Here is an 11855-nt window from a genome sequence, read left to right on the forward strand (position 1 = left end):
AGATGTGGTTATCACTGTTACCCTGCTTGAGATGTGGTTATCACTGTTACCCTGCTTGAGATGTGGTTATCACTGTTACCCTGCTTGAGATGTGGTTATCACTGTTACCCTGCTTGAGATGTGGTTATCACTGTTACCCTGCTTGAGATGTGGTTATCACTGTTACCCTGCTTGAGATGTGGTTATCACTGTTACCCTGCTTGAGATGTGGCTATCACTGTTACTGTTACCCTGCTTGAGATGTGGCTATCACTGTTACCCTGCTTGAGATGTGGTTATCACTGTCACCCTGCTTGAGATGTGGTTATCACTGTCACCCTGCTTGAGATGTGGTTATCACTGTCACCCTGCTTGAGATGTGGTTATCACTGTCACCCTGCTTGAGATGTGGTTATCACTGTTACCCTGCTTGAGATGTGGTTATCACTGTTACCCTGCTTGAGATGTGGTTATCACTGTTACCCTGCTTGAGATGTGGTTATCACTGTTACCCTGCTTGAGATGTGGTTATCACTGTTACCCTGCTTGAGATGTGGTTATCACTGTTACCCTGCTTGAGATGTGGTTATCACTGTTACCCTGCTTGAGATGTGGCTATCACTGTTACCCTGCTTGAGATGTGGTTATCACTGTCACCCTGCTTGAGATGTGGTTATCACTGTCACCCTGCTTGAGATGTGGTTATCACTGTCACCCTGCTTGAGATGTGGTTATCACTGTCACCCTGCTTGAGATGTGGTTATCACTGTCACCCTGCTTGAGATGTGGTTATCACTGTTACCCTGCTTGAGATGTGGTTATCACTGTTTTGATAGTTGATGTATTGAAGTCTGTTATGTCTCTGGATCATGTCTAGAATACCCTCCTGACATGAACCAGAGACCTGAAACCCAGTATAACACTACACCACACTGTGTCTGTCTGTAATGTGTCTATAATACCCTCCTAACATGAACCAGAGACCTGAAACCCAGTATAACACTACACCACACGGTGTCTGTCTGTAATGTGTCTATAATACCCTCCTGACATGAACCAGAGACCTGAAACCCAGTATAACACTACACCACACGGTGTCTGTATGTAATGTGTCTATAATACCCTCCTAACATGAACCAGAGACCTGAAACCCAGTATAACACTACACCACACGGTGTCTGTCTGTAATGTGTCTATAATACCCTCCTGACATGAACCAGAGACCTGAAACCCAGTATAACACTACACCACACGGTGTCTGTCTAATGTGTCTATAATACCCTCCTAACATGAACCAGAGACCTGAAACCCAGTATAACACTACACCACACGGTGTCTGTCTGTAATGTGTCTATAATACCCTCCTAACATGAACCAGAGACCTGAAACCCAGTATAACACTACACCACACGGTGTCTGTCTGTAATGAGTCTATAATACCCTCCTGACATGAACCAGAGACCTGAAACCCAGTATAACACTACACCACACGGTGTCTGTCTGTAATGTGTCTATAATACCCTCCTGACATGAACCAGAGACCTGAAACCCAGTATAACACTACACCACACGGTGTCTGTCTGTAATGTGTCTATAATACCCTCCTGACAAGAACCAGAGACCTGAAACCCAGTATAACACTACACCACACGGTGTCTGTCTGTAATGAGTCTATAATACCCTCCTGACATGAACCAGAGACCTGAAACCCAGTATAACACTACACCACACGGTGTCTGTATGTAATGTGTCTATAATACCCTCCTGACAAGAACCAGAGACCTGAAACCCAGTATAACACTACACCACACGGTGTCTGTCTGTAATGAGTCTATAATACCCTCCTGACATGAACCAGAGACCTGAAACCCAGTATAACACTACACCACACGGTGTCTGTCTGTAATGTGTCTATAATACCCTCCTGACAAGAACCAGAGACCTGAAACCCAGTATGACACTACACCACACGGTGTCTGTCTGTAATGTGTCTATAATACCCTCCTGACAAGAACCAGAGACCTGAAACCCAGTATAACACTACACCACACGGTGTCTGTCTGTAATGTGTCTATAATACCCTCCTAACATGAACCAGAGACCTGAAACCCAGTATAACACTACACCACACGGTGTCTGTCTGTAATGTGTCTATAATACCCTCCTGACATGAACCAGAGACCTGAAACCCAGTATAACACTACACCACACGGTGTCTGTCTGTAATGTGTCTATAATACCCTCCTGACAAGAACCAGAGACCTGAAACCCAGTATAACACTACACCACACGGTGTCTGTCTGTAATGTGTCTATAATACCCTCCTGACATGAACCAGAGACCTGAAACCCAGTATAACACTACACCACACGGTGTCTGTCTGTAATGTGCCTATAATACCCTCCTGACATGAACCAGAGACCTGAAACCCAGTATAACACTACACCACACGGTGTCTGTCTGTAATGTGTCTATAATACCCTCCTAACATGAACCAGAGACCTGAAACCCAGTATAACACTACACCACACGGTGTCTGTCTGTAATGTGTCTATAATACCCTCCTAACATGAACCAGAGACCTGAAACCCAGTATAACACTACACCACACGGTGTCTGTCTGTAATGTGTCTATAATACCCTCCTAACATGAACCAGAGACCTGAAACCCAGTATAACACTACACCACACGGTGTCTGTCTGTAATGAGTCTATAATACCCTCCTGACATGAACCAGAGACCTGAAACCCAGTATAACACTACACCACACGGTGTCTGTCTGTAATGTGTCTATAATACCCTCCTGACATGAACCAGAGACCTGAAACCCAGTATAACACTACACCACACGGTGTCTGTCTGTAATGTGTCTATAATACCCTCCTGACATGAACCAGAGACCTGAAACCCAGTATAACACTACACCACACGGTGTCTGTATGTAATGTGTCTATAATACCCTCCTGACAAGAACCAGAGACCTGAAACCCAGTATAACACTACACCACACGGTGTCTGTCTGTAATGTGTCTATAATACCCTCCTAACATGAACCAGAGACCTGAAACCCAGTATAACACTACACCACACGGTGTCTGTCTGTAATGTGTCTATAATACCCTCCTGACATGAACCAGAGACCTGAAACCCAGTATAACACTACACCACACGGTGTCTGTCTGTAATGTGCCTATAATACCCTCCTGACATGAACCAGAGACCTGAAACCCAGTATAACACTACACCACACGGTGTCTGTCTGTAATGTGTCTATAATACCCTCCTGACAAGAACCAGAGACCTGAAACCCAGTATGACACTACACCACACGGTGTCTGTCTGTAATGTGTCTATAATACCCTCCTGACAAGAACCAGAGACCTGAAACCCAGTATAACACTACACCACACGGTGTCTGTCTGTAATGTGTGGTTAGTTAGTCTGTTAGGTCTCTGGTTCATGTCTATAATACCCTCCTGACATGCGTGCGACCCCTCATTGTCATCCATGTCATCACACTGTCCTCTGTGTCAAGCTGAAACCCAGTATAACACTACACCCAGCACATCCACACTGTGTGTGTGTGTGTGTGGTTAGTTAATCTGTATGATGGGGATTATTTAGGGATTAGAAGATATCAAAGGAACTACGGCCTCACTGCCTAATAATGACTCAGTGCTAATGGCTGACTTCACTCAACTGTGTGTCTGTTTGTAAGTAATGTAATGACATCACTCAACCGTGTGCCCTTTGCCCTTTGCCCTCTGCTGTTTTTAAGTCACCCGTGTTTACAAGCTACAGAGAGAAGTTGTTTTGTTGAGGGGTCGGACAAGTCTTCTTATGACATACCCATCGTCACATTTCTCTGTGGCTTCATCTGTCCCATGGGATGGTTTATCTCCTGACCACAGATCAGATGTTAGCTCTGTCATCGCCTCCCTTAGTTTGTTTTATAATGTTATGTCCTGACCCTAGATCAGATGTTAGCTCTGTAATCGGCCCCCTTAGTTCGTTTTATAATGTTATGTCCTGACCCCAGATCAGATGTTAGCTCTGTAATCGCCCCCCGTAGTTTGTTTTATAATGTTATGTCCTGACCCCAGATCAGTGATGAGTGTCTTATGAGCTTTTATTAAGCAGCATTTTGCATTGATCAAAGTTGATGTGTATAAATACTGGCCCTTCAGCCAAAGGGTTTTTATTCCTTATAAGAGACTCGCTTTTACCATTTAACATCCTGTTATAATGATCAGCGCGGTGCCTTAGTGACATCACATCCTGTTATAATGATCACATTCTGTTATAATGATCAGTGGTGCCTTAGTGACATCACATTCTGTTATAATGATCAGTGGTGCCCTAGTGACATCACATTCTGTTATGATCAGCGCAGTGCCTTAGTGACATCACATCCTGTTATAATGATCAGCGCGGTGCCTTAGTGACATCACATCCTGTTATAATGATCAGCGCGGTGCCTTAGTGACATCACATCCTGTTATAATAATCACATTCTGTTATAATGATCAGTGGTGCCTTAGTGACATCACATTCTGTTATAATGATCAGCGCGGTGCCTTAGTGACATCACATCCTGTTATAATGATCAGCGCGGTGCCTTAGTGACATCACATCCTGTTATAATGATCACATTCTGTTATAATGATCAGTGGTGCCTTAGTGACATCACATTCTGTTATAATGATCAGCGCGGTGCCTTAGTGACATCACATCCTGTTATAATGATCAGCGCGGTGCCTTAGTGACATCACATCCTGTTATAATGATCAGCGAGGTGCCTTAGTGACATCACATCCTGTTATAATGAACAGCGCGGTGCCTTAGTGACATCACATCCTGTTATAATGATCAGCGCGGTGCCTTAGTGACATCACATCCTGTTATATAAGTGACATCACATTCTGTTATAATGATCAGTGGTGCCTTAGTGACATCACATCCTGTTATATAAGTGACATCGCATTCTGTTATAATGATCAGCGCGGTGGCTTAGTGACTTCACATTCTGTTATAATGATCAGCGTGGTGCCTTAGTGACATCACATTCTGTTATAATGATCAGCGCGGTGCCTTAGTGACATCACATTCTGTTATAATGATCAGTGGTACCTTAGTGACATCACATTCTGTTATAATGATCAGCGCGGTGCCTTAGTGACATCACATTCTGTTATAATGATCAGTGGTGCCTTAGTGACATCACATCCTGTTATAATGATCAGCGCGGTGCCTTAGTGACATCACATTCTGTTATAATGATCAGTGGTGCCTTAGTGACATCACATTCTGTCATAATGATCAGTGGTGCCTTAGTGACATCACATTCTGTTATAATGATCAGCGCGGTGCCTTAGTGACATCACATCCTGTTATAATGATCAGTGGTGCCTTAGTGACATCACATTCTGTTATAATGATCAGTGCAGTGCCTTAGTGACATCACATCCTGTTATAATGATCAGCGCGGTGCCTTAGTGACATCACATCCTGTTATAATGATCAGCGCGGTGCCTTAGTGACATCACATCCTGTTATAATGAACAGCGGTGCCTTAGTGACATCACATCCTGTTATAATGATCAGCGCGGTGCCTTAGTGACATCTCATCCTGTTATAATGATCAGCGCGGTGCCTTAGTGACATCGCATCCTGTTATAATGATCAGCGCGGTGCCTTAGTTACATCACATTCTGTTATAATGATCAGCGCGGTGCCTTAGTGACATCACATTCTGTTATAATGATCAGTGGTGCCTTAGTGACATCACATTCTGTTATAATGATCAGTGGTGCCTTAGTGACATCACATTCTGTTAATGATCAGCGTGGTGCCTTAGTGACATCACATTCTGTTATAATGATCAGTGGTGCCTTAGTGACATCACATTCTGTTATAATGATCAGTGGTGCCTTAGTGACATCACATTCTGTTATAATGATCAGTGGTGCCTTAGTGACATCACATTCTGTTATAATGATCAGTGGTGCCTTAGTGACATCACATTCTGTTATAATGATCAGTGGTGCCTTAGTGACATCACATTCTGTTATAATGATCAGTGGTGCCTTCGTGACATCACATTCTGTTATGATGATCAATAGTGGAAAACAGAAATGTGGCCAGTTTTTGTCTTGTGGAGAAACCAGGAAATGGATGATTTGACCAGGAAATGAATGATTTGACCAGGAAATGAATGATTTGACCAGGAAATGAATGCGTGAATAATTTGATCCATATTGGATCTGAGCGTGAATGTGCTATTCAAAATGGTCAATACCTGTGTTGTCATTGAGGGGCAATTTGTTTTAGCTAACGGCACTTTTAATAAATTACAATGAACTGTTTTTCTTTTTAGATGGTTGTGTCAGAATTGAGACATTTTATGAATCTGTATAATTTGTGGTTTTATCAGAATGGAGAGTTGTCTTTCTAATTCAACACACTGATATTGAAGGAGCTGTAATCAAAGGCAGACTACAGTCAGACCAAAACCACTAAAAGTGTGTCTCTGCTCCTGTGTTCCCATCAGTCTCCCTGAATATACTGTCCTGTGTTCCCATCAGTCTCCCTGAATATACTGTCCTGTGTTCCCATGAGTCTCCCTGAATATACTGTCCTGTGTTCCCATCAGTCTCCCTGAATATACTGTCCTGTGTTCCCATGAGTCTCCCTGAATATACTGTCCTGTGTTCCCATCAGTCTCCCTGAATATACTGTCCTGTGTTCCCATCAGTCTCCCTGAATATACTGTCCTGTGTTCCCATCAGTCTCCCTGAATATACTGTCCTGTGTTCCCATCAGTCTCCCTGAATATACTGTCCTGTGTTCCCATGAGTCTCCCTGAATATACTGTCCTGTGTCTCTGTCCTGTGTTCCCATCAGTCTCCCTGAATATACTGTCCTGTGTTCCCATGAGTCTCCCTGAATATACTGTCCTGTGTCTCTGTCCTGTGTTCCCATCAGTCTCCCTGAATATACTGTCCTGTGTTCCCATCAGTCTCCCTGAATATACTGTCCTGTGTTCCCATGAGTCTCCCTGAATATACTGTCCTGTGTTCCCATCAGTCTCCCTGAATATACTGTCCTGTGTCTCTGCTCCTGTGTTCCCATCAGTCTCCCTGAATATACTGTCCTGTGTCTCTGTCCTGTGTTCCCATGAGTCTCCCTGAATATACTGTCCTGTGTTCCCATGAGTCTCCCTGAATATACTGTCCTGTGTCTCTGTCCTGTGTTCCCATGAGTCTCCCTGAATATACTGTCCTGTGCCTCTGCTCCTGTGTTCCCATGAGTCTCCCTGAATATACTGTCCTGTGTCTCTGTCCTGTGTTCCCATCAGTCTCCCTGAATATACTGTCCTGTGTTCCCATGAGTCTCCCTGAATATACTGTCCTGTGTCTCTGTCCTGTGTTCCCATGAGTCTCCCTGAATATACTGTCCTGTGTCTCTGTCCTGTGTTCCCATCAGTCTCCCTGAATATACTGTCCTGTGTCTCTGCTCCTGTGTTCCCATGAGTCTCCCTGAATATACTGTCCTGTGTCTCTGCTCCTGTGTTCCCATGAGTCTCCCTGAATATACTGTCCTGTGTCTCTGCTCCTGTGTTCCCATGAGTCTCCCTGAATATACTGTCCTGTGTTCCCATGAGTCTCCCTGAATATACTGTCCTGTGTTCCCTGTCTCCCTGAATATACTGTCCTGTGTTCCCATCAGTCTCCCTGAATATACTGTCCTGTGTCTCTGTCCTGTGTTCCCATGAGTCTCCCTGAATATACTGTCCTGTGTCTCTGCTCCTGTGTTCCCATGAGTCTCCCTGAATATACTGTCCTGTCTCTGCTCCTGTGTTCCCATGAGTCTCCCTGAATATACTGTCCTGTGTTCCCATGAGTCTCCCTGAATATACTGTCCTGTGTCTCTGCTCCTGTGTTCCCATGAGTCTCCCTGAATATACTGTCCTGTGTCTCTGCTCCTGTGTTCCCATGAGTCTCCCTGAATATACTGTCCTGTGTCTCTGCTGTTTATTCCTGATATCTCCTTTTTTCTTCAATAAATTCAATAATGATGGAAAATGTACATTTTGTCCTGGTTTTTTTAAATATTGTTCCTCACTATATATATGTGTGTGTGTGTGTGTGTGTGTACAGTTGAATTTCGAAGTTTACATACACTTATGTTGGAGTTATTAAAACTCATTTTTCAACCACTCCACACATTTCTTGTTAACAAACTATAGTTTTGACGGTTAGAACATCTACTTTGGGCATGACACAAGTCATTTTTCCAACAATTGTTTACAGACAGATTATTTCACTAATAATTCACTGATTCACAATTCCAGTGGGTCAGAAGTTTACATCCACTAAGTTGACTGTGCCTTTAAACAGCTTGGAAAATTCCAGAAAATGATGTCATGGCTTTAGAAGCTTCTGACATCATTTGAGTCAATTGGAGGTTTACCTGTGGATGTATTTCAAGGCCTACCTTCAAACTCAATGCCTCTTTGCTTGACATCATGGGAAAATCAAAAGAAATCAACCAAGACCTAAGGGAAAAAATAATTGTAGACCTCCACAAATGCCTGAGGTACCACGTTCATCGATACAAACAATAGTACGCAAGTATAAACACCATGGGACCACGCAGCTGTCATACCGCTCAGAAGGAGACTCCTTCTGTCTCCTAGAGATGAATGTACTTTGGTGCGAAAAGTGCAAATCAATCCCAGAACAACAGCAAAAGACCTTGTGATGATTCTGGAGGAAATGGGTACAAAAGTATCCACAGTAAAATGAGTCCTATATCGACATAACCTGAAAGGCCGCTCAGCAAGGAAGAAGCCACTGCTCCAAAACCGCCATAAAAAGCCAGACTATGGTTTGCAACAGCATGGTGACAGAGATTGTACTTTTGGAGAAATGTCCTCTTGTCTGATGAAACAAAAACAGAACTGTTTGGTCATAATGACCATCGTTATGTTTGGAGGAAAAAGGGGGAGGCTTGCAAGCCGAAGAACACCATCCCAACCGTGAAGCACGGGGGTGGTAGCATCATGTTGTGGGGCTGCTTTTCTGCAGGAGGGACTGGTGTCCTTCACAAAATAGATGGCATCATGAGAAAGGAAAATTATGTGGATATATTGAAACAACATCTCAAGACATCAGTCAGGAAGTTAAAGCTTGGTTGCAAATGGGTCTTCCAAATGGACAATGACCCCAAGCAAACTTCCAAAGTTATGGCAAAATGGCTTCAGGACAATAAAGTCAAGGTATTGGAGTGGCCATCACAAAGCCCTGACCTCAATCCCATAGAACATTTGTGGGCAGAACTGAACAAGCGTGTGTGAGCAAGGAGGCCTGTACAAACCTGACTCAGTTACACCAGCTCTGTCAGGAGGAATGGGCCAAAATTCACCAAACTTATTGTGGGAAGCTTGTGGAAGGCTACCCGAAACGTTTGACCCAAGTTATCCAATTTAAAGGCAATGCTACCAAATACTAATTGAGTGTATATACATTTCTGACCCACTGGGAATGTGATGAAAGAAATAAAAGAAATCATTCTCTCCACTATTATTCTGACATTTCACATTCTTAAAATAAAGTGGTGATCCTTACTGACCTAAAACAGGGAATTTTTACATGTATGTATATGTATGTATGTGTGTATGTGTGTGTGTGTGTGTGTGTGTGTGTGTGTGTGTGTGTGTGTGTGTGTGTGTGTGTGTGTGTGTGTGTGTGTGTATATGTATGTGTGTGTGTGTGTGTGTGTGTGTGTGTGTGTGTGTGTGTGTGTGTGTGTGTGTGTGTGTGTGTGTGTGTGTGTGTGTGTGTGTGTGTGTGTGTATGTATGTATGTATGTATGTATGTATGTATGTATGTGTGTGTGTGTGTGTGTGTGTGTGTGTGTGTGTGTGTGTATGTATGTATGTGTGTATGTGTATGTGTGTGTGTATATGTATGTATATATGTGTGTATGTGTGTATGTGTGTGTGTGTGTGTGTGTGTGTGTATGTGTGTGTGTGTGTGTGTGTATGTATGTATGTATGTATATATATATGTATGTATGTATGTATGTATGTATGTATGTATGTATGTATGTATGTATGTATGTATGTGTGTGTGTATGTGTGTGTGTGTGTGTGTGTGTGTGTATGTATGTATGTATATATGTATATATGTATGTATGTATGTGTGTATGTGTGTGTGTGTGTGTGTGTATGTATGTATGTATGTATGTATGTATGTATGTATGTATGTGTGTATGTATTTTTATGTACGTATGTATATACAGTGCCTTGCGAAAGTATTCGGCCCCCTTGAACTTTGCGACCTTTTGCCACATTTCAGGCTTCAAACATAAAGATATAAAACTGTATTTTTTTGTGAAGAATCAACAACAAGTGGGACACAATCATGAAGTGGAACGACATTTATTGGATATTTCAAACTTTTTTAACAAATAAAAAACTGAAAAATTGGGCGTGCAAAATTATTCAGCCCCCTTAAGTTAATACTTTGTAGCGCCACCTTTTGCTGCGATTACAGCTGTAAGTCGCTTGGGGTATGTCTCTATCAGTTTTGCACATCGAGAGACTGCTCCTTGGGATTTTTAAAGCTTGGGAAATATTTTTGTATCCAAATCCGGCTTTAAACTTCTTCACAACAGTATCTCGGACCTGCCTGGTGTGTTCCTTGTTCTTCATGATGCTCTCTGCGCTTTTAACGGACCTCTGAGACTATCACAGTGCAGGTGCATTTATACGGAGACTTGATTACACACAGGTGGATTGTATTTATCATCATTAGTCATTTAGGTCAACATTGGATCATTCAAAGATCCTCACTGAACTTCTGGAGAGAGTTTGCTGCACTGAAAGTAAAGGGGCTGAATAATTCTGCACGCCCAATTCTTCAGTTTTTGATTTGTTAAAAAAGTTTGAAATATCCAATAAATGTCGTTCCACTTCATGATTGTGTCCCACTTGTTGGTGATTATTCACAAAAATATACAGTTTTATATCTTTATGTTTGAAGCCTGAAATGTGGCAAAAGGTCGCAAAGTTCAAGGGGGCCGAATACTTTCGCAAGGCACTGTATCTGTATGTATGTATGTATGTATGTATGTATGTATGTATGTATGTATGTATGTATGTATGTATGTATGTACTTCCGGGTTGGAGCGAGCGGTCGCATCGCACTTCGCTCCGCAGGTAGTATAACTTTTTCATTACATTTCATTACATTTCATTATAGTACAACGGTTGATCTGTCTAATCTTAGCAATTTCTTCTTAGCTAGCTACATAGCCGTCCTTGTATCAGAGATAATTGCATAATTATCGTATTTCGTCGCCCTAACGTAGCCTTCACTGCTATTCGCCCAGCAGCTAGCAAACGCTAGCAAACGCCCACAGATTAGCACCACTGTAGTGCTATTACACTATTACACTCAACTGAACGACTTGATTATTTTAGTGTTAGCCAGCTACATAGCTGTCTTTGTATCCAAGATAATTGTGTAGTTTAGAGTGTGTAGTCTTGGAGTGATCATCTTAATTTACCGAGGTTAGTTCGCCAGCTATTTGTCGTCCTTAACGTAGGAGACTCTGCTAGCTAGCCAACAGCTAACAGCTAACAGCTAGCCAACGTCTACTGAATAGTATTCAACAACCCGGTCGCATTCACAGGTAGTATCACATTTTCATTTCATTTCATTACAGTACAACGGTTTGATTTGTTTGATCGTAGCTAGCTACATAGCTAGCTACATAGCCGTCTTTGTATCAAAGATAATTGTGTAGTCTAGAGCGATTTTCTAGGTTAGCTAGCCAGCTATTGTCGTTCTCTTAGCAACGTAACGTA

At 42.5% G+C, this 11855-nt stretch overlaps 2 long non-coding RNA genes across 11 annotated transcripts; one reads left to right on the forward strand and one right to left on the reverse strand.

Annotated features, from left to right (window-relative positions):
* Positions 1-889: 889 nt before the first annotated feature.
* LOC127927690 (uncharacterized) lies at positions 890-3347 on the reverse strand. Of its 8 annotated transcripts, XR_008128506.1 has the most exons (9): positions 3202-3347; positions 2962-3121; positions 2402-2641; positions 2002-2081; positions 1842-1921; positions 1442-1601; positions 1282-1361; positions 1124-1203; positions 890-1043 (listed from the first exon to the last, which is right to left on the reverse strand). It is a non-coding gene; the product is annotated as an uncharacterized LOC127927690 (long non-coding RNA). The 8 variants fall into 8 exon arrangements; XR_008128507.1 differs by lacking the exon at positions 1124-1203; XR_008128510.1 differs by lacking the exons at positions 890-1043; positions 1124-1203 and adding an exon at positions 1682-1761 and having other exon boundaries at positions 1238-1361; positions 1522-1601.
* A 995-nt stretch (positions 3348-4342) lies between these two features.
* Positions 4343-6345, forward strand: LOC127927691 (uncharacterized). Of its 3 annotated transcripts, none has more exons than XR_008128514.1 (2): positions 4343-5385; positions 5866-6345. It is a non-coding gene; the product is annotated as an uncharacterized LOC127927691 (long non-coding RNA). The 3 variants fall into 3 exon arrangements; XR_008128516.1 differs by having other exon boundaries at positions 5905-6345; XR_008128515.1 differs by having other exon boundaries at positions 4343-5266.
* Positions 6346-11855: the final 5510 nt, after the last annotated feature.

This window comes from Oncorhynchus keta, unplaced genomic scaffold (assembly GCF_023373465.1).
Source record: "Oncorhynchus keta strain PuntledgeMale-10-30-2019 unplaced genomic scaffold, Oket_V2 Un_scaffold_17310_pilon_pilon, whole genome shotgun sequence".
In the NCBI taxonomy this organism is placed as follows: domain Eukaryota; kingdom Metazoa; phylum Chordata; class Actinopteri; order Salmoniformes; family Salmonidae; genus Oncorhynchus; species Oncorhynchus keta.